The sequence below is a fragment of the Microtus oregoni genome, unplaced genomic scaffold (assembly GCF_018167655.1).
Source record: "Microtus oregoni isolate MIOR12 unplaced genomic scaffold, Mior012 000045F_ref0000178, whole genome shotgun sequence".
NCBI classification, from domain to species: domain Eukaryota; kingdom Metazoa; phylum Chordata; class Mammalia; order Rodentia; family Cricetidae; genus Microtus; species Microtus oregoni.
In genome coordinates, this window is record NW_024543219.1 from 677,431 (window position 1) to 702,508 (window position 25,078).

At 47.8% G+C, this 25,078-nt stretch overlaps 1 protein-coding gene across 1 annotated transcript in view; it reads right to left on the bottom strand.

Annotated features, from left to right (window-relative positions):
• The window catches only part of Spata13 (spermatogenesis associated 13), a 136,611-nt gene extending 113,348 nt beyond the window's left edge, over window positions 1-23,263 (bottom strand). Inside the window, exon 1 of the mRNA XM_041633934.1 lies at window positions 23,142-23,263. The gene's annotated coding sequence lies outside the window, so the exon portion shown is untranslated. The remainder of the gene's footprint in view (window positions 1-23,141) is intronic.
• Window positions 23,264-25,078: the final 1,815 nt, after the last annotated feature.

Below are 25,078 nucleotides of genomic sequence, written 5' to 3' on the forward strand. Positions count from 1 at the left end.
AGGAAGCCCAAACTGGCAATAAACACAATTACAAGGCAGGCCCCCTGGAGGAGTAAAACAGAAACCACAGGCTTACCCTGGTCCTGCTCTGAATGGCATCAGAGGCTTTCACAGACCACCATGGCATCTGCCTGGACCCCAAAGCAGCAAAGCAGGGGTGGACTTCAAGCCCTGCCACTGGACCTTATGCTTAGAACAGCACTCACGCCATGCTCTTTCTCATAACCTACTTCCACCACCATAACTAAAGAACAATATATAAAAGCAACGAACTGCAAACTGGGTGATGGCGGTGCAGGTCGTGCACGCCTTTAATCCCAGCATGCAGGAGGCAGAGGCAGGCAGAACACTGAGTTAGAGGCCAGCCTGGTCTACAAGAATCCCAGAACCGACCGGGATACACAGAGAAACACTGTATCAAAAAAACCGAAGGAAAAAAAAAAGCAGCAAACTGGGTACATCCTGTGTTTTAGGTTCTTCACTACAGGGCCATGCCTCAACAGGAATGTCTTTATTTGGGATCCAGTCACTTAAACTGGGGACTCCAGACCATGAAATTAGCTCTGAACTTTGTCCTACACTGAACACAAAATCCACCAGTGTGATTTAGAAGTCTGCCTGGCTGCCTGGCATTAAGTTAATATATAACAACCACCACACATCAGAGAGAGAAAAATCCAACAGGTTAAACATACACTCTGGAGAAACCAAGACTGGCATCAACAGCCGGGGAGGGTAGGGAGTGGGCAGACGACAAAGTAACAATCCTGGCATCAAAGGGCGGCGGGTGTTCTCTCTCTGCCTTCCCCACTTTCCCACATACGTGCAGTTGTTTGTGACAATGAGATGGGCCTGTGCCAATGGTTCCTGGTCCATGCTGCACCCACTTAAGGGAGCTTAGGTCAGGAGTTGCTGGGACGCAGGAACGAGATCTGACTATTAGATTTAGGAGTGCATCCAGAGGTTTCCAGACTCTCCAAATGGCTTTAACACAGATTTCATAAAGATATGTCCCTCTCAGTCAACACTGATGACACCATGCCCCCTTTAATTCAAAATCGGTCGACATGCAATACCCAGCACCACGGGGAGGAAGCCATGGAGTCCAGTTGTTCCCACTGCTCTCTTTACTCCACATTAACCCCCACAACAGCCCAGGCTTCCCTGGGTAAACAACACTGCCGACATGTCTCAAGGACACTTCTGGGCACTATTTTCAAGACTGACGCAGAGTAAAATCGGTATTAGAACAAACACCTTCCCTATTTCTGACCCAGTGCGGAGCAGAAGCCACCTCCCCTCTGCCTCTCACAGTCCAGGGGCGCCACCAAGGAAGGCCGCCGCTTCGGTGGCACACAGGATTGTAAGGGAGTAGCAACGCCTCAATTAGGCCTCCTTGAAAGCTATTTAGCAAGAGTTCCAACATTAGGACACTGCTCTTTTGTGTGCCACATTTAAGGAGCGGTGATGCCCTTGACTAGAGTTTCTGGCTTCGTCACCTGATCCTGGTGGGGTGAGAGGGCACTTGTCCCTCAGGGAAATCAGGGACAATGCCAACTGTCCAGAAGAAATCTTATTCTCAGCACATTTAACGTGTGCGATGAAAACATTTTAAAAGATCTAAATTCAATCGATGTGATTTCATACTCCAAACCCACATCCCTCCCAAAAGCACCTAAATATGCAAATAAAAGCAAAACTGATGTAAAACGTTATACCGAGTCAGAGATAAAGCACTGGGAACATTAACAACCACAGCAGCCAAAATGCCATGCCTTTGCTGTTGTATTAGGCCTGTCTGGGCTCATAACAGTCTCTCTCCAGTCTTCCGGGCAGCCCACACAGGTCAGGAATGGACATGTGACCAGAAGTCTGCTAGAGCAGCTTCATACACCCTGACCCCAAATGCAGCAAAAATAAGTAATTAACGGAGACCCTGCGTGACACTCATCCAGTGTGGGCGCCAATGGCCCTGTGTCCCTGCAGGAGTGGCCCTTGCTCACCGGGTCTGGTTTAATGGACCGGTTCTGTTTACCTGTCCTGAGTAATGAACTGGAGTAACACGCTGAGTTTTCCCAACACCGATACCATCTACTCCGCTCGATAGTTTTAACCCTAGCAGAACCAGCAGGAATGGCCCAGTTCAGAAATGAGAGCAAGCGGCACACGACCAGCAAGGAGCCCCGTTCTTCCTCCCGTCTGTCAACAGAGGCTCCTGGGCAAGCATCCTTCCCCACGCTCAGACCCTCGGCCTACTTCGACACTGATTTCACATAGGTGGGCTGCCTTCCAAATGCAGGGACCCTTGCTACAGGCAGAAAAAACCAGGAACTTTCTGACAAGCCGTTTGCCAACAAAACTCAGGGCTAGGGAAGCTTGGCGACAGAGCCCATGCCTGGTATCTGGAAACCTGAAATTCGATTCCAAGCACTACAGAAGCAAAAGAAAATACCCTCCCCGAGGAAAACCTTTCATTCTGTTGCCCTTATAGCTGTACGCACATCTGTATACAGCTTGTATGGCTGTGTCCCTAGGGCACATGTGGAGGTCAGATGATGGCCTGCAGGAGTGTATGGGCTCTGAGGCCCAAACTCAGGTTGCCAGACTCGGTGGCAAGTGCCATCACCTGCTGAGCCACCTTGCTGGCTTTTGTTCCGACATTTCTTACATGCCAAATACTCTGAGGCCCTGGAGATGACAAGGAAGAGGACACACCTACTGCAATTACTTATCAGTCCCTGCCAGGCCACGTGCTGTGCTGAGGGCCTGTCACCCAAGTCTGAGTTCTCAGAAGGATGCTGGGAGGCATGACCTTATCTCCAGGTGACAGATGAGGAGTGGGCCAGATGCTGTCCAGCAGAGAGCCTGGGAACCTGAGTACGCTGCAGCCGAGACTGGACTCGGTGCTCCCGAAGGCATCCTCAGGCTCAGAGTTCCCATGGCTAAGGGGAAAATGACAATCTCTAACAACAGTTTCCAAAGCCAGCCCAGAGAATCAAAGTGGGGAGAAAGGATGCTCCTTTGCCAAAGAACTGAATGAGGACAGGTTTCAGCCAATCAGATATAAGCAAAACCTAAGACTTCACTGAAATAGTCCCCTATTAGTTCAAATTCATACCACACCATGGTAGATAATAAATAGATCTTAGGATATGGCTAGTAACAGAATCACTGAAAAGGAGTTGAAAATATCACTATGTCATCATTCACGACTTGCCTACTAATGTAAACTACTGTACTAGACAATCTATACTTTTATTCCTGGGCTTAAACTAATTCTATATTATATGAAGGAAAGAGACAAAAGTCAAGCCTCAGAACAGAACGCTCAGCTTATGGTAAATAAGCCAGGGTTGGATCCCAGGATGCTGTCTTCTGTTTCATTCTCTACTATACTTAGATCCATGTTTGAAATAACATGGTCATGATATGTGTATACTGTACAATGTATGAGAATTTGCACATGCATAACCAGAGGCACCTATGGATATATATCCATACAAATACACACACATACACACACACACACACACACACACACACACACACACACACGAGTTTATCTGACATGAAGAAACTCATGTACTAAAACACCTTCACAGAGACTTTTTAGAGCACTTAATCCTATACAAGGCTGCCCTTTTCCTTGCTGTAGTGTGCTGGGTACTTCAGGGCACTATGGGAAGAGGACACTGCAGCCGTCACCCTCATCGAGGTCACATTCAGAGTGGACAACAAAAGCAAAGCAAGTAACAGCAGAGTGTGGCCACCTGGCCCCAGGCACACTGACAGGGGTGCTTAAAGGGTTTATCCCTTAGCTGTATAAGTTCAGAGAAAATGTCATCTAGGTGGGACATGATTGGCAGTGTCATGGAGGAGGACATGAGTCAAAGTGTCATGGAGGTGAGTCTTGGTCACAGGGAAAGATGGAATGTTTGCCATGGCTTGAGAGGAAGAATTGATGGCCAAGTTGGTCCTTTCAAAACTGAAATCAAATAAGGGAAAATAATGCCACTTTTTCACAAACTCTTCCATAAGATGAGACAAAAAGGAACACTGTCAAACCCAGTCTACAGGCCAGCATAGCCTGGTAACAAAAGCATAAAAAGGTGTGAGGAAAACACACAACAGCCAGGCATGGTGATCCCTGCCTATGTGACAGCATTCAGGGAACTGAAGCATAGACAGCATTCAGGGAACTGAAACATAAGGATCTCAAATTCAAGGTCATCCTGGTGGCACCTCAATAGTAAGACTATGCCTCAAAAGCCAACCCCAACAACCCTACACCAATCATCCTCATGACATACTTATGAGACAGATGTCATAAAAACACTAGCCAACCAAGTTCACCAAAAAGAAAAATGACACCACGACAGACTGGGATTGCCATAGAAATGAGAGTGTCTTGAACATTAAAAAAAAAAAATCCCTTATACTGGAAAAGGGCAGTGAACGTGATCAAAAATGCAATGCACAACTGATAAAAATATTTTTCAAAATTTAAATGCATATGAGAAAAAATTAATCTCATAATGGGATACATTAGTATCATTAAAAAAATTATATGTTCGTTCACTTTAAAAAATTAAACTCCTATTCATGATAGAAACACCCAATAACAAAGGAATATACTAGAAAAGTCCTTACGCTTTTTTGAAAAGTCCCAAACCAACTCTAAGCAGGCACACTGCATCATGAAAGAATGGACTCTCTCCCCTAGGACAAAGACAGGGTGCTGCAGCCACCATTTCTGGTCCCCATCATCCTGCCCAGCACAGTTCAGCATACATGTGGAGACAGAGGCATTCAGACTAGAAAAGATGTAAAATCATCTCTCTTTCCAAATATCAGAATATTGCAAGGAAATTTATTAAGTCTAACACTACAAAAACCACTGAACTAGTAAATAAGCTCAGAAAGACTGCTAGATAAAGATAAAATGAAAAAGAGCCAGCCCCATTCCTAGAAATCATTCCCAGAGGAGCTGTAGGAAAAAACTCCATGAACGATAGCACCAGAGAGAATAAACACACACACAGGCACACTTCAACAAAAGAAATACAAAATCTACACTCAAAAACTATAGAACAAGGTTGACATTCAAGACCTCAGTAAGTGGGTTCACCAGTCAGAATGGCAACATGACTCAAATTACAGACTCAATGTAAGACCGTCAAAATCCCAGCCAATCATACTTCATAAATTTGAAGACTGATCCCATAACTATATGAAAATTTAAAGAACCTAGAAGAGCCTAAATGTTCTTGAAACAATTTCAATGTTTATCCATAAAGCTACAGAAATCAAGACAGTGGTACTGGCAGAATGACAGCTATAAAGACAATGAAAAACATAGCTCAGTTGAAGACATTAAAATTAGAAACTCTGGGGCTGGAGAGACGGCTCAGAGGTTAAGAGCACTGGCTGCTCTTCCAGAGGTCCTGAGTCAATTCCCAGCAACCACATGATGGCTCACAACCATCTATAATGAGATCTGGTACCTTCTTCTGGCGGGCAGGGATACATGCAGACAGGATACTGTATACATAACTTTAAATACATGTTTAAAAAAAATTATAATCTCTGAAGCAAAGAACGCCAAGGGCCAAGGGAAAATCTGTAGAATGGGAGAGATGGTTGTAGACCATTAGTCTAATAAAAGCCTAAAACCCAAAATAAGAAACACAGCTCAACAACAAAATGACAAGTCACCCAGTTAACCTGGCAAAGGTCTTATGGAAACAGATTCAGATTATCAATAAGTAGATATAAAAAGATAGCAACATCATTATACATCAAGGGAACGCATCTCAAAACCAGGGAGAGAACACTTCGTGCCCACTGAGACAGCCATGTTGATGGCTGCCAGGGGTAACAGGAGGGGTAAACATGGGATTGTTACTTTATGGGTAGGGTTTTGCAAAATGAAGTTTTAGAGGGACTGGCGAGATGGTCCAGAAGGTAAAACGCTTGCTATGAACACATGAGAAACTGAGTTCAGATCCTTAGGCCCCACACAGAAGCTGTCCTCATAGCCTCTGAAGCTGTGAGCAATATGCTTCCCCTGCCCAGGCCACCCACTATCTGGTGTGCTGATACTGTCGTCCGGGTGACAGACTGAGATATCCTCTAAGCTGTCTGGTCTATTGAGAGAATTTTAAAACTATCCGACACAGAAATTTCACTTCAAAATCTACAAGTTACATTCTTACTTTGCAAGCATATGACCTGGGTTTGCACTCCTGACTCAGCCCCACTCCACGCCTCAGCTGTGGCACATGCTTGTTCACCCAGTGCTGTGAAGGCAGAGACAGGCAGCTCTCGGGTCAGCCAGCCCAGCCTCCTTGGAGAGTTCCAGACCAGTGAAGACCCTGTCTTAAACTTAGAAAGGAAGATGCGGGGGCCGTGAAGAGGCTCAGCAGGTAGTCTGCAGGACTCACATGGTGAAAGGAAACGATCAACCACTCTAATTTGTCCTCTGACCTCCACGTAAGCACCATGACATGTGCATGCCCACACATATCATGCGTGCGTGCACATAATAATACATAATTATTATGTATTATTTTTAATAAATAATGGATGTGGATTAAATGTGGATGGCTCCAGATGAATGACTCCCGAGGTTGACCTTTTACCTCCACACGTACAAGCATACACATGCTCTACAAATACATGTGTCTCAGCACACATAAATACACATTCTCTCTCTCCCTCCCTCCCTCCAAAAATATTTATAATCTCTTGGGAGACTGGGCCCTACTTGCCTGATGGATATGATGAGTTTCTGCCTGTCCACAGCACTTCCTTTGAAACTCCTATAATGTCCCCACTGTCATCTTGCATGGCACTCAGGGAGAGAAGAGGGATGTGGCTACCACATAGCTTCCCATTCCACCCACAGGGGATGTGTCCCAAGAGCTTTAGTAGAGGCCTGATGCTGAAAACAGTGTCTATCTGTGGTAGTCTGAATATAATTGGCCCCCATAAGCTCATAGGGGATGGCGTTATTGGAAAGTGTGTCTTTGTTGGAGTGGGTGTGGCCTTGTTGGAGGAAGTGTGTCATTGTGGAGGTAGCCTCTGAGGCCTCTTATGCTCAAGCTAATCTGGCTGTAGACACAGTTCACTTCCCGTTCCCTGCAGAGTAAAGATGCAGAACTCTCAGCTCTTCTCCAGCACAGCTGCCTGCATGCTGCCATGATAACAGTGGACTAAACCTCTGAAACTATACGCCACCTCAATTAAATGGTTTCCTTTATAGGACTTGCTGGGGTCATAGTGTCTCATCACAGCAATAGAAACCCTAAGATACTATCCAAACTAGCAACCCCTCCAAACCAGCCTGACCCCAGAAGGCATGTACAGTCATTAGGTGATCAGAACCAGAGATGCAAAGATGGATGGGAAAACATGGCTCTCAGTCTGAAGGGCTCACAGATTCACAGGAAAAGAGGCAGCAATGCAAGAGCAGGTCACATCCAAGTTAGATGCATATATATATTGAGAGAATGAAGAATCAAAGGAGTTACTTATCTGATTTACCTAAGGCAGATCATGTTGGCCAGACCAAGAGTCGCCTATATTCTGATGAAAGAATGTTATTTTCATCCATGTATCTATTAAAGAAAGAGGGATCCTTATTCTGAGTACCTCTAAGTACCCCGGGCTGTCCTTGAAACCACCGATCTTCCTGCACCAGTCTCGTCAATGCGGACTCATCGTATCTAGCTCTTACTACGTTCTTGACAATTAAACGCGATGGTGAATCCAGAACAGCCGAGTTCATATCCATAATGATTCAAGGACTAATGAAGCTAAACAGTATGACCTTGAACTTGAGTGGGGAAGAAAGCAGACTGAGGACAAATGGTGACATCCGTCTTCTAACATGGACAAGCCAGACATCCCCTCACAAGAAGAGAGAAAGTAGTTAACCAACAACCGAACAGCATTGGCCTACCAGCAGATAACTAACAGCCAGTCTGCCAACTGCTGGGTTATTATTATTATTATTTGGAAAATAGATCTTTCAAGAATATTGGGCTTCATCTTTACAGAAAACAAATCAGATTCAGTCAATGAGCCCAAAACTAGCGTCATTTTATGGCCTCATGACAAGACCCAGTGCACCTAACCTGTCCCTGGACTTGTTGGACCCCATTAACAAGAGACCTGTTTCCCAGAAAAACAAAAGTTTTATTTGCTTGTGTGTGTGCACGCGCGCGTACGTGCATATGTGCGTGATATGAAAAGCAGACATTAAAAGGAAACAGTAATATCATAAGGAGAAAACCAAGACCGTAATTTACCGTATTCTTCAACTTTCTGCCTATGTTACGGGAAAAGAAACAGATCAAGGATTTGGCTGCCCTTCCAAAGTCATACCTGGTGAAAGATGTTAAACTAATGGGGTGTACACGAAACAACACGAAACAACCTCATGGGCCCTAGACCTGTTTGTTGTCTTTAAGGTCAACACAGCTCATGCAGGTAGTTCTTAGAATGCAGTGGCACAACAAAGGTGGATCTAAGTCAAACGGCTCGGTGTGCAGCGGGCACGGTAACGCAAGCCTTTAATCCCAGCACTCAGGAGGAGGAGGCAGATGGATCTCTGTCAGTTCAAGGCCAGCCTGGTCTACTGACTAAATTCTAGAACAGTCAGGGCTACACACAGAAACCCTGTCTCACAAAACCAAAAATAAATAAATAAATAAATAAATAAATAAATAAATAAATAAATACAGAAAGAGAAGGCAAGAGAAAAGATAACAGAATACACCAGGCAATGTTACTTAAAAGTAAATTATCTGTGAGTTATATCAGAACTTTCTCCCAATTATTCTTAGACTGCAGTTGACTTTAGGTACCTGAAAGCATGGAGAGAGAACGTCCAGGGAACGAGCTGGAGAACCATTCCTGAGACACACCCATAGGCACCCTGTCATCTTGACAGACTCTCCAGCTCCACCCTCCACACAGAAGCAGCAGGATGGGTCAGATCTGCCCTGCGGGTTCTAAACTAAGAGTCCCTACCTCGCCTTCCCTGCAGAACTGTCAGCACTGGGGTCAGGACACAGTCCATGGGCAACACTTTCCACGTGCCTTCGTACATGGACAACACAGGAAGACTATGCAGATCCAGTTAGCGGTGGCTAACTCTGCTGAGGCAAAGGCTGTGACCTCCTCCCCACAGGGACGTGCCCTCTCAGCTCCCAAACCACAAGAAATGTACCTCTAGGAGGAGGACGGCCACGCCTGTGTAGCCAGTGCTCACCAAACCCAGTCCTCCTAACACAGCACATCCCAGGGCACTTCTTCTATTCAGAAAAAGCAGAAAACCAACATTCACTCTAGAGATTTGTTGCCTTTTGAATTCTCTCTCAAAATTACTAAATGCAAGCAGGATGTTGTGGTGCACGCCCTCAATCTCAGCACTCAGGAGGCACAGAGGCGATCTCTGGATGTTTGAGACCAGCCTGGTCTACAGAGTGAGTTCTAAAATAGACAGGGATACAGAGAAAGTCTGTCTCGAGGAGGGAATAAAGGTACTAAACGTGTTCAGGAAGTTTTCTGGTGACCTGGAGGGGCATCCAGTGAGGACAGCTGTCCCACTTCAGAGTCGCAGGGCCCAAGAGTTCTCCAGCTGACTGAGTCTCGGTTCACAATGGTCTTTTTATCCCAGGCCGATTTGCACCGGTCACCACTATCTTTATCTCAGAGCAATGTCCTGTTGACAAAGCTTTCTTCAAAAGCCCCAATCTGAGGATAAAGATGCCCTGTGTGGAGGAGATGTGGCTTCTATACACTTTCGAAGAAAGCCTAAACAGCAGAGCCATCAGTGGTAGGCAGCTTCACCTGCCTGGAGAAACTCCTGTGTCCAGAGCGGAAGGGAAACTGATGCTGATGCAGAGCCATCAGTGGCAGGCAGCTTCACCTGCCTGGAGAAACTCCTGTGTCCAGAGCGGAAGGGAAACTGATGCTGATGCAGAGCCATCAGTGGCAGGCAGCTTCACCTGCCTGGAGAAACTCCTGTATCCAGAGCGGAAGGGAAACTGATGCTGATGCAGAGCCATCAGTGGCAGGCAGCTTCACCTGCCTGGAGAAACTCCTGTGTCCAGAGCGGAAGGGAAACTGATGCTGATGCAGAGCCATCAGTGGCAGGCAGCTTCACCTGCCTGGAGAAACTCCTGTATCCAGAGCGGAAGGGAAACTGATGCTGATGCAGAGCCATCAGTGGCAGGCAGCTTCACCTGCCTGGAAAGACCCCTGTATCCAGAGCGGAAGGGAAATTGATGGTGATGCAGAGCCAACAGTGGCAGGCAGCTTCACCTGCCTGGAAAGACCCCTGTATCCAGAGCGGAAGGGAAATTGATGCTGATGCAGAGCCATCAGTGGCAGGCAGCTTCACCTGCCTGGAAAGACCCCTGTATCCAGAGCGGAAGGGAAACTGACGCTGATGCAGAGCCATCAGTGGCAGGCAGCTTCACCTGCCTGGAGAAACTCCTGTATCCAGAGCGGAAGGGAAACTGATGCTGATGCAGAGCCATCAGTGGCAGGCAGCTTCACCTGCCTGGAAAGACCCCTGTATCCAGAGCTGAAGGGAAACTGATGCTGATGCTGACAGCAACGTCTGCTCAGCAACAACAAAGGATATTGGACTCTGATGGACACTTCCGACAACAACAACAAAAACTGTAATAATCTACTCGAAGGAGTCAAATCAGTGGTCCAGCTTTTAATAATCCTGAAATTTAATAAGCCCCTCTGCTTAAGAATAGCTGTTGCATGGGGTTTCATTTAATTAATCTCAGCAGGCTTAAAAAGAATCCATGGGAAATAAAAAAAAAAAACCCACCTAGGGCCCAACTGGAAAAGGAAGAAACTGCTACCAGGTCAGGGATGACTATTACAAACTGCAGTGGTTCGGTTCTGGGATGTTTCTCAAAGGCCTGCCCTGCTGGGTCCTCAGACCACAGCACTATTGCAAGGTGTGGAAGAAGCAGAACCGAGCGAAAGAAAGTAGGTTACTGGAGGTGTACCTTTGAGGGGAGATGGAAATCCAGACCCCACCCCTTCCTGGCCACCATGAATGAATTGAATAACTCTGCACAGTCACAGGCCCCACCTTCCTCCCACCCGCCACGATGCCAATGCTCCCCCACCATGATGCTGTACCTTGCCACAGGCCCCCCCAGCCAGCCCAACTTCTGAAACCAAGACCTCAAATAAACTTTTCCTCCCCACAAGTTGTTTATAAGGGTTTTGTTACAGTAACCAAAAGCCATGGACATAGAAGGCTTGACCCATCCACCTGTTAGGATTTGAATACTACAATGTGGTAAATCAAAGACATGACCTTGTAATGTTAGACCAGAAGGCTTCTAGGTCGGAGCCCATTGAGGGTGAGCACTTTGTATAAAGAGGTCAGATTACCAACAAGGATTAGAAAGAACTCTTACTTCCTCCTCCAAGATCACCTCTGTGGGAAGATGCCTGGTGGGCTCTAAGCCCTGAACATTCTACTGCACGCTGAACCAACAACAAGCAACTTAAACTGTCTGCAGGCAGAGTAGCCAGTCAGGAGAGTCACCTGTATTGCCATGGTCACCCACACTCCCTCACTTCCTAACCCAGCTTCCCTGAGAAGGAAAAGTCTAGAAAGGCTTCATTTTTCCTCTCAGCAGTTAAGACATGATGAACCATTCATCCTTCAAGTTACAGGTAAGATTAGATCGTGGGAACATGTCTCTAACACTTCACCTGGGCCAGCACAGCAGCATGGTGCTCCAGGACTGACAGGATCTGAGGGCTGGTGTCTGGGATGTCCTGTGGGGTCCCTGTAGAAGGGACTGCTTTCTGAAGGCCAGCATTGCTGCTTACCCTGGGGCTGGTTAGAAAGGACAGCAGTGTGAGGTAGTCAGGTAGCACGGAAAGAAGCTTGTTGTATATCAGCTGCCTCCCGGGTTGCAACCTTCCATCTTAGAGGGAAACATCTTTAAAACAGGGTGTGGGGGTTTGAATGAAAATGGGCCCATGGCATAGGGTAAAATATCTGAGCTCACTTCTGGGTGTAAAAGCCCACCAATCCCTGAGTCCAAAATACCACCAACCCCTGGGTTTGCCCCAAGTTCAGGACTCAAAATCCCATCAATCTCTACCCTGGAAGTCTCCACCCTAGAAAATTCCTCCCCCAAGAAACCCTACTACAAGCCTGTCTCTTGCTCAGTTCCCTTCTTCTTCTCACCTGCCCTCTTGTGACTTTCCCAATAAATCTCCTGTGTGAGGTTTGTTGTGTGTTGTGACTATAGCATTCCTTAGCTCCCAACTGCCAGGATACTTTCCCCCCTCAGAGCTGTAACACTTCCACCGGGGAAACCTTTCCCCCTCAGAGCACATTTACACATAGACTCATAGGGAGTGGCACTACTGGAAGGAATTAGGCCATGTGGCCTTACTGAAGTACGTATGGTCGTGGTGGAGAACCTGTGTCACTGGAGGCGGGGCTTAGAGATTTCAAATGCTCAAACCAGACCCAGTCTCTCTCTTCCTGCTGCGGGATAATTCGGGTGTAGAACTCTCAGCTACCTCTCCAACACCATACCTGCCCGCATGGTTCCCGCTCTGGTGAAAATGGACTAAACCTCCCAAATGGAAGCCAGCTGCAATGAACTGTTTTCCTTTATAAAGGTTACCAGGTCATGTTGTCTCTTCACAGCAATAAAACCCTAACTAAGACAGTGTGTAAGGGGAAAGTGAAACAAAAGGATTTTTAGGGCAGGGAAGTGAAACAATAGGACATTCTGGTGGAGGTGAAACACTGTATCCTGAAGGAAGCACCTTAAGACAGGAAGTAAACAACTCAAAATAGCTTCAGGAAGTCCCTGAAACTGACCAAATTCATTAGGTCCCTTCCTCCCCGACAAATTACAAGCAGTAAAGACTACTGAGACTCACTCTCACATGAGCCCAACTGCCTGAAAGGACAGAGACCATCTAAGCACTCTTGACGAGACTACCTGAGCTGCCAGAAGAGGCTCAGAACAACAGAACCACCTGGAAAGGACACTCTCCAATAGAATGAGCTGCCTGCAGATTATGCGGTGTGCTCTAGGTACCCAGCTTTTATGAACTGTTGCCCATACTGGGGTGGGCTCTGGTGACACAGCTATCTTGGAGTTATTTAATGCTCAATAAGTAACCCCAATAAAACTCATTAGTTCACCAAGCTGGACTTTAGTGGTGTCCATACTTTGGACGACTGTCAGTTTCCTATGTGGAGGTAAGGAAACATTTGTTCAAGTCTTCCCAGAAATTGTCAAAACACTTGTCAACAGACAGTTCTGTTGCTGTGGACTGACGAGGGTAACCTGGCAAAAACCTAGGTTGCATGGTATACCCTGAATTATATTTAGCATGGCCTGCCATCTCCAGGGACCATGATCAATTAAATATCACAGAGTTAGATCAAAGTCGAGAGAAATGATGCAATCAAGAGAGCAGTAACAGGCTGTAAGACTCCTAGCTGGTATGCTGCCATGTACTGACATGGCAATCAACAATGGACTACATACATGATGGGGGCTCCATGAAGTTCTATAACCTGTGACTGCAGGCTCCTAGCTTTGTGTAAGTAGACTGTGACATTTGCACACCCATGACATCACCCGAGGACAAAGCAACTAACTCATCTTCTTTCATTAGGAACTCCATGTTCTTATCACACCTACCCCCGACTTGTCATAAAGGATAGAATGTTCTAAAGCAGCTTCTGCTGTGCCTATTCAGAATTCCACCGCTAAAACCACAGTGGAGCCAAGAACCTGAGACTATGTGAGGGGGAGCCGACATGGCTGTCTCCTCACTCCTGAGCACTCCAAAGTAGCAGAGCCCATATTTCTGGATAGGATTACCAGCACTGCGCCATCTGTGCCTCCCTGGAACAGAGACCATGGCCAAGCCTGGGACCCAGACATCACAAGGGAAAGAAGTCAGTCCCACAGTTCTGACAATGGCCAAGGACACAGAGAGAGGCTCTAATACCAGGGCTGAGCTCACCCTGGTAAAACAAGAAGTCCCTTCAACAGGAAGGACCAGGCACTGGCCCTGGGGATCTCAGGTTTGTTTCAGGAAATAGAAGGTAGAGAAAGCAAAGAGAGCAGCCGAGCAGCTCTCAACACACGGCGTTTGAAAGAACAGTGTGCTTATTCTTCTGGCATAGGTTGGAAATTACCCATTGCTTGTGGGTTTTTTTTAAAGCACTAACATTTAATTTTTCTCACTGACATAAACTCATTTCAAATATAACTAAATCTTCACATATTAATACATTCTCTACTGTTCAAACGAACACTGAGAGGATGTTATTTCAGAAGGATCCATGAACATTTAAGCAACTGCCATTCCTTTGAAGGCCTGATTTCTAAGCCCTATTCAGGCTGTGGGGCAAGGCCACTGATAGGGCTAAGTCCACACAATGGCAGCTAGTCTTTACCGCCATACTGAGTGGCCTGTGTGCTGGCTATACAAAAGTTTCCCTCTCACTAAGTAATTGGGCAGCCGAACAAATACAGTGAATCAATTCTTCCCGGCTGCAGTCCACATTCAAATATGTGAGGTCGGCCTAACGGTAAACACCCAGTATTTGCAGCCCTGGGCTGCCCAGCAAAACAAAACGAACACCATCATCGAACTTTTCCACAGAAAGAACACATCATGAACAGGATATGAGTTCACAAACTTTTCGCTTATATAATTAGTTTCCCCACATAGCCAGGGCTAATTCAGCACCAAAATAAACTGGGGGCAGGCAGCACTCGGCGCATCGCAGGCTTCCTTCAGAGAGCTCTACGCTTGCTGCAGGTCATCCTGTACTCGAATCTTCGTGTCTTGGGTCAACTCGGTTTTAATAACTTGCCTGGATATTTTAGGGTAATCGTTGGATGGGATTTGATTTAATTAATCCCAGCAGGGTTCAAAGAAAGCCCACAAAGTTGCCATGAAAAATGTCCTTCAGATGTTCTAATACTAAAAGTTGAATAATCATGTTACCACAAAAGACAAATACAGAGGAGGCTGCCACTGCAAATCAAAACCTGAAGAAAGGGGGGCAGTTAGATGGCTCAGCTAGTGAAAGCACTTGCCACCAAGTCTGACGACCAGAGTCTGATCCCCAGAACCCACATGGTGGAAGGAGAGACCAACTCCAGAAGTAGCTCTCTGACCATCACATGTTCTAAGTGAGCACATGTACACATGTGTATATGCATATATATGTATATATGTATTTATGTATGAATATGTGTTTATACACCCACACCCCTAAAGAAATGGCTGGTGTGGAGCTCAGAGGGGGAGCATATATGACTGAACCCTGGCTTGCCTGCTTACTATCAAACAAACAAAAATTTCCACCATCTTGGGCTGGACAGATGGCTCAATAAGAACACTTATTGTTCTTGCAGAGGACCCAGGTTTGATTCCCAGCACCTATACGGTGGCTCATAAGCATCTGTAACTCCAGTTCCATGGGATCCACTGTCCTGTGTATGCATCACATACACACAATGCATAGATACACTTGCAGGCAAAACACCCATACACATAAGAGCTAAATCTTAAAAAACAAAAGAAACCAGAAAACTAAAAAGCAAACAAACAAAAAAACAAAACAAAACAATTTTATCCATTGAGAGAGAAAAACCTTCCCTTGGGTCAAACTGCTAGTTCCTAGTTTGGTTCACAACAGGTGTTCAGCAACAGCTGTCCAATGAGTAAAAAAAAAACCAAACGAAGCCGGAATGAATGTGCAGAGCTGGACACACAATGAAAGACTATGCACTCTTTCTATTAACGCTAGAAATAGGTAGTTTATAACATAATGGCCTTCACTTTCTGGAAGACAGATCAGGAGTGGAGGAAAAGTGACAGCTGGTTTGAGCGAGGCATCCCTAGAGGCACTGGATACTCCCATCCAGTACGGCACCAGTACTGCCAACACTGCCTTCGTTCAGCCATATCATCTGAATTGTGCCCCTGAGGGATGCACGCAGTAGACATAGTGAGCCAATGTCTGTGACACTTTACAGTTCTTAGAACACAGAGGGCCACAGGAGAGCTGCAAACTGGTGTGCACTCGGCGTGGGGCACAGGACCAGCATTGCATCTCTGCAGCGTCCAATCATCAGAACGTTCCCACGTCCATCCTCAAAACGTCCGCAAGGTCTAACGACACTCCTAAGCCTTTTACAGATCCATCCACTTAACCCTCAACAGCCTGACTCCCCAAACTTGACTGTGTGTGGGTTGCTTTCAAACCGCCCAATGCCTAGGTCTCATCTGAAACCAGGTGCTGTTTTAAGTGTGGTGGAAGATAGCAATCAATTTGTAAAGGACAGGTGATTCCTGCATACAGGAGAGCTTCTGAAATCTGCAGCTGAGACAGTTACTGCTGGACATCATTGTGTGTCCACATGGCAATACTAGGCCCTAATAAAGGCTTTTGCCAAATGACGAGAGAGAGAGAGAGAGAGAGAATGAGACAGACAGACAGACAGACAGACAGAGACAAACAGAAATCTCCAATGTGATGGCAGTTAGAACTGAGGGATTTGGGAATGAATGATTAAGTCATAAGTTGGATTAAGGACCATACAAAAGGAGCTTCAAGGGGGCTTGAGAGGTAGCTTCGTCCGTGCTTGCCATGCAGATATGAGGACCTGAGTTCATATGCACAGCACCCATATGAAAAAAAAAAAGATTAGAAACATGGTGTAGCATTGCACATCTATAATCCCAGAGCCAGGAAGGTGAAACAGGAAGATCCTGGGGGCTTCCTGGCTGCCAGTCTAGGCAAACAAGTAACTCTAGGCTAGAGTGAGAGACAGGATATAGACCTCTGGCCTCTACGTGTATGTGTGTGTGTGTTCAGACACACAAAACAGTGGGGGTTTCGGAGAGCCATCTAGCCTTTCCATCTGCCATTGCCTGCATGGGGACATATAATGCCTGTATCTTTAGCCCCTTGAGATCACCACAAGAAGTCCCTCTCCACACACCAGACACCTCAGCTTCCCCAGCTCAGGGACTGAGAAAGGTTCCTCTCCTTTATATGCTTGCTCCAGTCTATGCCTTGTCATAGCGGCAGACTAAGGCAGCTTTAGGACATGACACCTAAGGCACAGAGAGGTCAATACCTTCCCAAGACCATGCAGGTGATAAGCACCAGGCAAACACAAGGTCAAAGGGCTGTGAAATACTAAGAAATTGCCCTTCTTCCCTCTGACCTCGGCTTCTCGCTTTGTCTTCTCGCAAGACTTTCAGAGTCTAGAGATTCCTGGCCAAGAAACAGAAGCAAAATTGTCCTATTCCCCAATGGACTTGGGTAAAAGTGTAACAGAAGCAGGCACAACCCGAAGAGACAACACTAGGGAAGGAAGCTGGGTGTGTCCCACACACGTAGTGTGACTGACGGTTTCCGCTGAGCCAGTCGTCCATCATTCCTACCAGATGGAGCTGGTTGTGTTTAAATTAGGGGTCTGATTTGCTTTTATCTACTTCACACGAGCTAATTCGTTTGTTCAGTAAGAAAATGTGTAGACGCTTTTAAAAAATGATAGAAATCATGGTAGCTATGGGTGTCCGTTATGAAGTGACATGAAGCAGGGTTAGCAGAAGAGACAGGATCTACACTGGAAGAAAAGAGCGAGCAATGTGGACAGCTGCTGGGCTGGGGGAACCCACCAGGACTCAACAGTTGACTGTACAGGTGTGCTCAGACAGCCATGACCAAAAGCTGCGTAGGGACAGAAGAAGAGTGGTCACCTCAAATGTGCGAGTCTATCAGCATGACCCACAGCACTAAAAAAGCGTTTTTGTTTTCCTACTACAGCAGGAAAGAAAGTAGCTACCAGGATGTCCTGAAATCATGCACTCTAGAGCCATGACTGCCAGACACCTGTGACACGCAGGAGGTTCGAGGTTCGTAATCATGCAGATAGCTAAGCACTTGCCCAACATGCATAAGATTCTAGGTTCCACCCCAGTATCTCACACACACACAAAAGATAACAAGAAACCTATTTACAGGTTACTAGGCTGTCTAGGCTGTACTCCCAAATGTCTATTCAATAGGTATGGGAGCAGCCCTAAAACTTCCTAACAAGTCCCCACACCTAGATCATAGCGTCACAACTATGGTAAGCATCCATAAGAAACAGTCTCTCCCTCTCTCTCTCTCTCTCTCTCTCTCTCTCTCTGTGTGTGTGTGTGTGTGTGTGTGAGAGAGAGAGAGAGAGAGAGAGGAGGAGGGGGCTGGTTGTCTCTCTAGTCTCCACCTGTGCTGCCCTGAAAACCCCATCAGCCAGCCTGTGCTTCCTCATCTCCGGGAAGGCCTTCCCCGACCTTGGATCTCCTGGGAGCCCCACTCTCTCCTGCATGAACTGACCGCCACCCCCAAGTGCTCTTCACTGCTCAACGTTTCACACGCCCACCCCTCCCGCTTTACACAGGACGGCGAAAACTGCTTCAGATCATTCAGCATCTCGCACATAAACACCACCCTACACATGTTAGGTACATGTGTCTCTGCAAAGCAGCAGAGACAGTATGATCACACAGGCCTGTGACAGCAGTAGCTACAAGTCAGAGTGACTGTTCTCCCCATTCATGGATTAGAACATTAAAGGGGAACACTCCACGCCCTTGAAGGGTGGCAACCAAGCACACTTCCAAAGCAGAGACAATTTTTCTTCTGCCACAGAGAAGTCCTAACCCACACGGATGTGTTTAAAAGTATGCACGTAAACTGGGGTACAAAATCCCTTTATCTCTGGCACGTATGGTGTGCTCAGCACCAGGGACTGATCTCTGACCACTTGATGAGAGGGAACTGCACGGCTGGCACTCCAGCACAACAGACCGCCCCATTTCTGTCACTTTTTAAGGAGGTTTGGGCTGCAATACTGGGTCCATGGCATGGCAGGCTTCCTGTCTAGTGCTGCCTCAAGGTCAGCCTGGCTTCCCCCCCTCCCCTTATATCTGCTTCAGAGGTGATCAGAGGCTCTCCCTCCTAGTTCAGGACCACACACAGCAGGATGCAGAGGTGCAAACTAGGAGGGACTGAGGTTTGGTGGCCTAAGGAAGCTCCTTGTAGCTGAAGTCCTTCCAAGTTTCTCCCCACTCCAAATGTCTGTCTGGCCTTGTCAAGCCAGTCTCTGATTCCTCCCCAGGGACAGAAGGAAACCCACTCAGCCACCCCATTAATGGGAACTAAGGGGAAAGGTTAGGCCTTTTCTACCCAATCAGATCTACAGAGTTCTCTGCAAGCTCATCAATCGCTCATCAATCCTGTGGCTAGGTCCCAAGAGGGAGGCAGGGGAAAATTTTGAAGCAGACACACGGTCTCCGAAATCAGCATTGTCTGAGCTCCCCATGACCCACAAAGTCAGCAAATGGTGCTGGCTCCTTGAGCCATGTGTGGCTGTGTTTTCTGATAAGGAAACTGGGTTCTTTAAGATGCTCATCAGCAGAGGTGACTGTCTTATGTCTCAGACACTGGAGTATTATTACCTGTGTCCACCAAAGTGGATAATCTCAGCCACAGTAAATAGCCAGAAATACAAATAAAAAGCATTCACTTGCCAATCTCAGCATGTGCCACTCTGCCACTGCTCCTGGTGGGGGTAGGGGGCAAATCAAGCACCAAGCCCTGGCAGAGCCAAAACAGGACACAAATTTCTCTGGATCCTCAAGCTCACGTAGGCCCTGCTCCCCTGTCCTGTGCTATCTCTTCAGTTCAGCAAGCAGAAACCATCACCTTGTAAAAGGCCCAGGGATGGCATACTTGACTCAGCAAACGGCTCTAGTAAACCTGGCAGTCGTGGATTCCAATCTGTCTTTCTGTTGACAGTGGGGGTCTGGTCTTCCCTGAACCCCCAGATTCCACCACCGAGCAGTGAACCCCAGCTGCTGCCACCTGAACCAGAAACCACAGACGACACGCACAGATGTTCTCTCCTGCATCCCAAGGAGCCCATGGTCACCCCTGCTTGCAGTGAGGGAAGCCCTGAGTGCAGAGGGAAGCCCAGGCGTACAACCCCTCCCCACCCCCAGGGCAGCAGGGTGGAATTCCATCTAGAAAGGCTGATCTGGAAGATGGGCACCACCGAAAGGTTCTCCAACAGTGCCCATGGGAATCAGTGCAGAGGGCTGCAGGGTGAACCCAAAGAAGAGGCAGACTGAGTGTACACAGAGGCCAACACCAAAACAGCCGCTCCCCCTCCTCTGCCTTTTTGTCTCCTGCGTTGCTGTTGCCTTCGAGACACAGAGCTAAGGAAAATTGTGTGCATTCTCTGTGCTGATGTGATTCTCTCAGGAGAGGGAAAGGGCAAAACACACTGGTTACTGATTGTGAAATTCCTGTGTGTGTGATATGGTTTGCCTTAGAAAGAATGCACCTCTGCCGTTCGTTCCTGCTACTCTGGGAGTATTTGTTCTTCTAGAAACACCTGAATTTATACCTATTTTTGTGATGCTATTACGCCAATTGTGCCATTACACGTCTCAAAAGCAAACATTTTCTTAAGTCTTTAAGGCTTCAGCCAAGAAAGGAAAGGAAACTACAGATGATGTCTACTCCCCGTGTGCAGGCCCACTGCTCTTCAGCTCAGAAAAAGATAGGAAAATTAGGCTACTTTCCACACCAAGCTGCAAAGCCAGGGGTCCAAAGACTGGTCCTAGGGCCAGTTCTGGGGTTTTGTCTCTTTGTTTCTGGGCTGTTTCCTGCTGTGTGGGATCTAAGGTCCCTTCCAGCTAACAAAGTCCCTTAACTCCAGCAGTCTCCTTCAGTAAACTTGCCTCCCACTCTTCGAAGTGAAGACTAGCCAGGAAGTATCTGATCAAGGCTTTAAGGCTATATAATGAAAGAGAAATGAAAAGACTCATGAAACCACAGGGCTCTCAGAGACCCACGCCCACCCCTGTCAAGGTCCACTCCACTGAAAGTGAAACTTAACTCCTGACACGGGAGCCAGCTAGCAATATACTTTTTATGATATTTTCTTCCCAACGTCCTCTGATGAATACGGGAAGCAGACTGGAGGCACGGGTGAAGCGACACCAGGCTTTCTGGAGGATACCAGCCCTTTGACTTTCCCCGGGGCACTGTCCTACAAGAGTATACTCCGTGTCCTAAACTGGCATACACTGCAAAATAAACAAAACATGGCAAGTAACAACCTCATTTCCAAAGCTGCCTGCCAGGCCTGTCTGCATTCAAGAAGTCACACCGCCCCATGAGAAGAGGTCTCACAACACAGCCATGACAGACCTGACTGTGGCAGGCTCGCCTTCTCAGAGCATACCCTTTCCTCACCTCCATAAGGGGACAGCCCCGGTCTTCCTTGACAGGGATTGGAGGAGGATTTTAAGGACTATTACTGTTTGGCACAGCGTTTGATAAAGGCTGTGTAATCATCACATTAATGTTGATAACATTATCACTGCAGGATTGCAGGTCCAATTCTACTTCAGTAGACAGACAGCGGCAGAAGGAGACCTGAGAGCCAGGCAGGGCGGCCTGTGGACGGGCAGCAGCCGTCCTGACACTTCCAGACTTTCTGGAAAAAGAAATGGCTGTGAGGTAATTCAGAGCTTACTGGGAAGGAAGAAAGGGAACGTAGCGGTGCTGTTGGCCTGTAGGGGGAAAAAAACCCACGAGGGATCTGAAACCAAGTGAGCTGGGAAGGCCACTTGGGGGTGGGGGAGTACTTGCCAGGAAGAAACAGGTTAAAAAGGCAGAAACAGTGAAGGGCCTACACACAGGTCACAAATAAAGGACAGGCTCACTGCTCACTAAACGCGAGGGGCGGGGAATACGGGGGTGAGAGGGTAGGGATGGGTGGACGCAACTGGGGCCAAGGAGGTGAGTGAAAAAATAATTAAACACGGAATGGGAAGCAACCGCCTCACAGGCTCTAGAGGGTGGGGGAGGGGCAGAGAACAAGGTTCGGCCCCGCATGGTGGGGTGCATAATTAACCCATACTTGGAGAACAATGCTGCGAGGAAGTTTGAAAAGGGTAGGGGGAAAAAAGAGAAAGGGAGCATTTGTTAGGAATGGTGGAAAAAGACAACAGAGTAGGAGGGGGCGCAAACGGTGAGATTTCTGTGCTTGAAAGTGAATCAAAAAAAATGAGCAGAAAATAGAAGGTCTAGAGAAGTTAGAAAACACTAAACAGAAAAGAGGTAAAAAAGAGCCGGAAAAATCGTGGGGGAGGGAGAGATACAGCTCTGGGAAGCCTTGGTAACCAGCAGTGAATAAATTCAAATTACTATTCTACTTATCAATGCCATGATCCCACGCTGGGCAGCAATTATAACAGCCTGGCTCGCTTGTGTTTGGTTTGTTGTGGGGATTTTTTGTTTGTTTGTTTGACTCGGAGAAGAAATCTGCTCCGGCTCTGTAACTTTGCAGTGGTCCGCCAGCACAAACCACCTGAATTCCTCTCCGACGCCTGCTGCAGTCGCCGGTTCGTGAGACTGGCCAGTATAGCAATTCCCCATATCCTGAATAGAACTGGAACCAAACCAACTCTGCCAACTTACTTTCTGTGCAAGTGACGACAAAGTTCCCAAGTCTTTCTTCCAGGCTGAGTCCCAATAGGGACCTGGGAAGAAACTTGCTTTCTAATTCAAGTGCTCCAACCAAACGCAACCTCTCAATCCCCTCCATGCACAGGTCACGCCCTCTGAGGAAGGAAGCATTCAAGGGGGACAGTGGCGGCCAACCTTTGTCCGTCGTCCTGGCGCAACCCCGCAGCCCGCCCTACGAGCAGGGAGAGCGGGTAGAGTTTCAGGGTAATCCCTGACCGGTCCTTGCGGAAAGGCACCAGCTAGACCAGCACCGCGCGCCCTCCCCGGAGGGCGCTGCCGAGCGAGCACTGAGCAGCAGCTACCAAGAGGATCGCGCAAAGTGGCGCAACAGGTGAGCAGCCCCGGCCGGTCCCACGAGCCGCTCGAGCAGAAGCTGACAGCGGGACACCCTCAGGCCACCGAGGCCGTCCTTGGCGCTCCTCATTTCCTCCGCGATGCCCACCCCTGGTTCCCGTCCCGCAAATTTGAGCGCCTCCCTCGGCAGTCTCACCTCGGCGGTCCCCACTCCACCGAAGCTCCAAAACCCGCGTATCCAAGATGCCCTACGCGCCAATCGGCTCCAGCACGGCTCTAGCCGCGAGCTCGCCAGGCTCTGCGCGCCGTGGCCGCCACAGAAAGAGCAGCATAGATTCCGCCCTCCCGCGCTTAGCCGCCTCCTCCCAGGGGCCACGCCCCCAGCCAGCTCCCGAAGCCACGCCCACGCACTGCTCCCCTGAAGTCACGCCCCGAGCCCGCCCCAGGGGGGGTCTTCGCAGCCTCCCAACCCCTGTACTGCCCGCCTTCTCCACCGGGACCACGCCCCCATCTCATCTTTCCTTAGACCGCGCCCCTACCCGCCGCGGTTTTTAGCCCCTCGACCAAGCCCCAGCCGCCACTCTGTCCCCACCGTCCCACCCCACCCCCGCCAGGCCATGCCTTTGGCCTCAGAGGACACCCTCAACCTAACTCAGTTCTTGCCCCGCCTCTCACCACGCCCCTGGCACATCCTACCCCTCACCACCTCCACCCCTGCAACCCCGCCGCCACCTCCAGGTTGTACCTCCTTGCCACTCGTTCCCTCTATGTCATGCCTCCGCCCCTTCACCCCTACCACCCTCTCTAGCCACTCCTCTTTCGCCGTGCACCTTCCCAAAAGATTTACACCCCCTCGTAAGACCGGGACTCTGTCCCACACTTCTCAGTCCCCTACGGATCACCTTGGCTACTCACACACATTGGCACCCCACACTGGTTCTTTCCTGCTCCTTACCTGCCTACTCTCCGGTGCCGCCCGGGTGAGAGCAGCTGCGTCTCCTGGGCGACCGCCTGACGCCCACTGTCTCATCTCTGCCTGGCTAGCACACCCTGTTGAGGCTCACGGCTATTCTCTCCGCGGGCTCGCCTGCCTTTGGAGTCCAGGGACACTCGGACTGAAGATGCATTGACCTTCCGTTTTCCCAGGGCCTGGACTCTGAAGTCTCTCAAAGAACATGGCTCAACTGAAACCTCAGAGAGGAAGCAGCCTTTCTGTGCCAGGATCTGTGATAGACCCCCCCCCTCCCAAAATGCACTGTGATTATTTTTAAGGAATTCATAAAACAAGTACATTCTTTTAAAACATGTGGTTTGCTGAGACTATTCTTTGAATAGTTACAATACACCAGCATGATTATTCTAAATACTATAAACTACTTTATAACCAAAGAATAATCGCTATTTTAGACAAAAGAATATGTAAAAAACATATACCAACAAAAAGTCTAATTTTTAGATTATTTGAATACAATATTTTATTTCTTTGAGAATTTCATACATATTTTGATCATATTCACCCTCATTCCACCCCAACTCTTATTTTATTTCTGCCTATGTGCATGCATGCCTGTGTGAGTGAGTATCTCCATTTGTGTGACAGGCAGAAAGAAGGAGCCAGATCCCCTGGAGTTACAGGTCATTGTGTGCCTCCCCATGAGGATGCTGGGAACCAACCTGTGATCTTCTATAAGAATAGGAACTGTGCTTAACTGCTGAGCCATCTGTGCAGCCATAGATTAATGTTGTGTATGTTCCTTTTGTTTGGTTGGGTTTTTGGTTTTTTGTTGTTTGTTTGGTTTTGGTTTCTCAAGACAAGATTTCCTTGTGTAGCCCTGGCTGTCCTGGAACGAGCTCTGTAGTCAGGCTAGCCTCCAACTCAGAGATACACTTGGAACTCAGAGATCCGCCTGCCTCTGCCTCCCTGGGGGATGGGAACAAAGGCATGCACTACCATTGCCCAGTTTGTGTGTTGTTAAATACTGAAAAACAAATAGCAAGTCTATGTCATTATGCATTCATTTGTGAAGAACCCACGGCAAGAATGCTGAAGTAACCCCCTGTAGGCTGTGCGTGGTGCTTTCTTATGACCTACAGTTACTGGCTCATGAGTGGGAATAACATAAGAAGCTGACA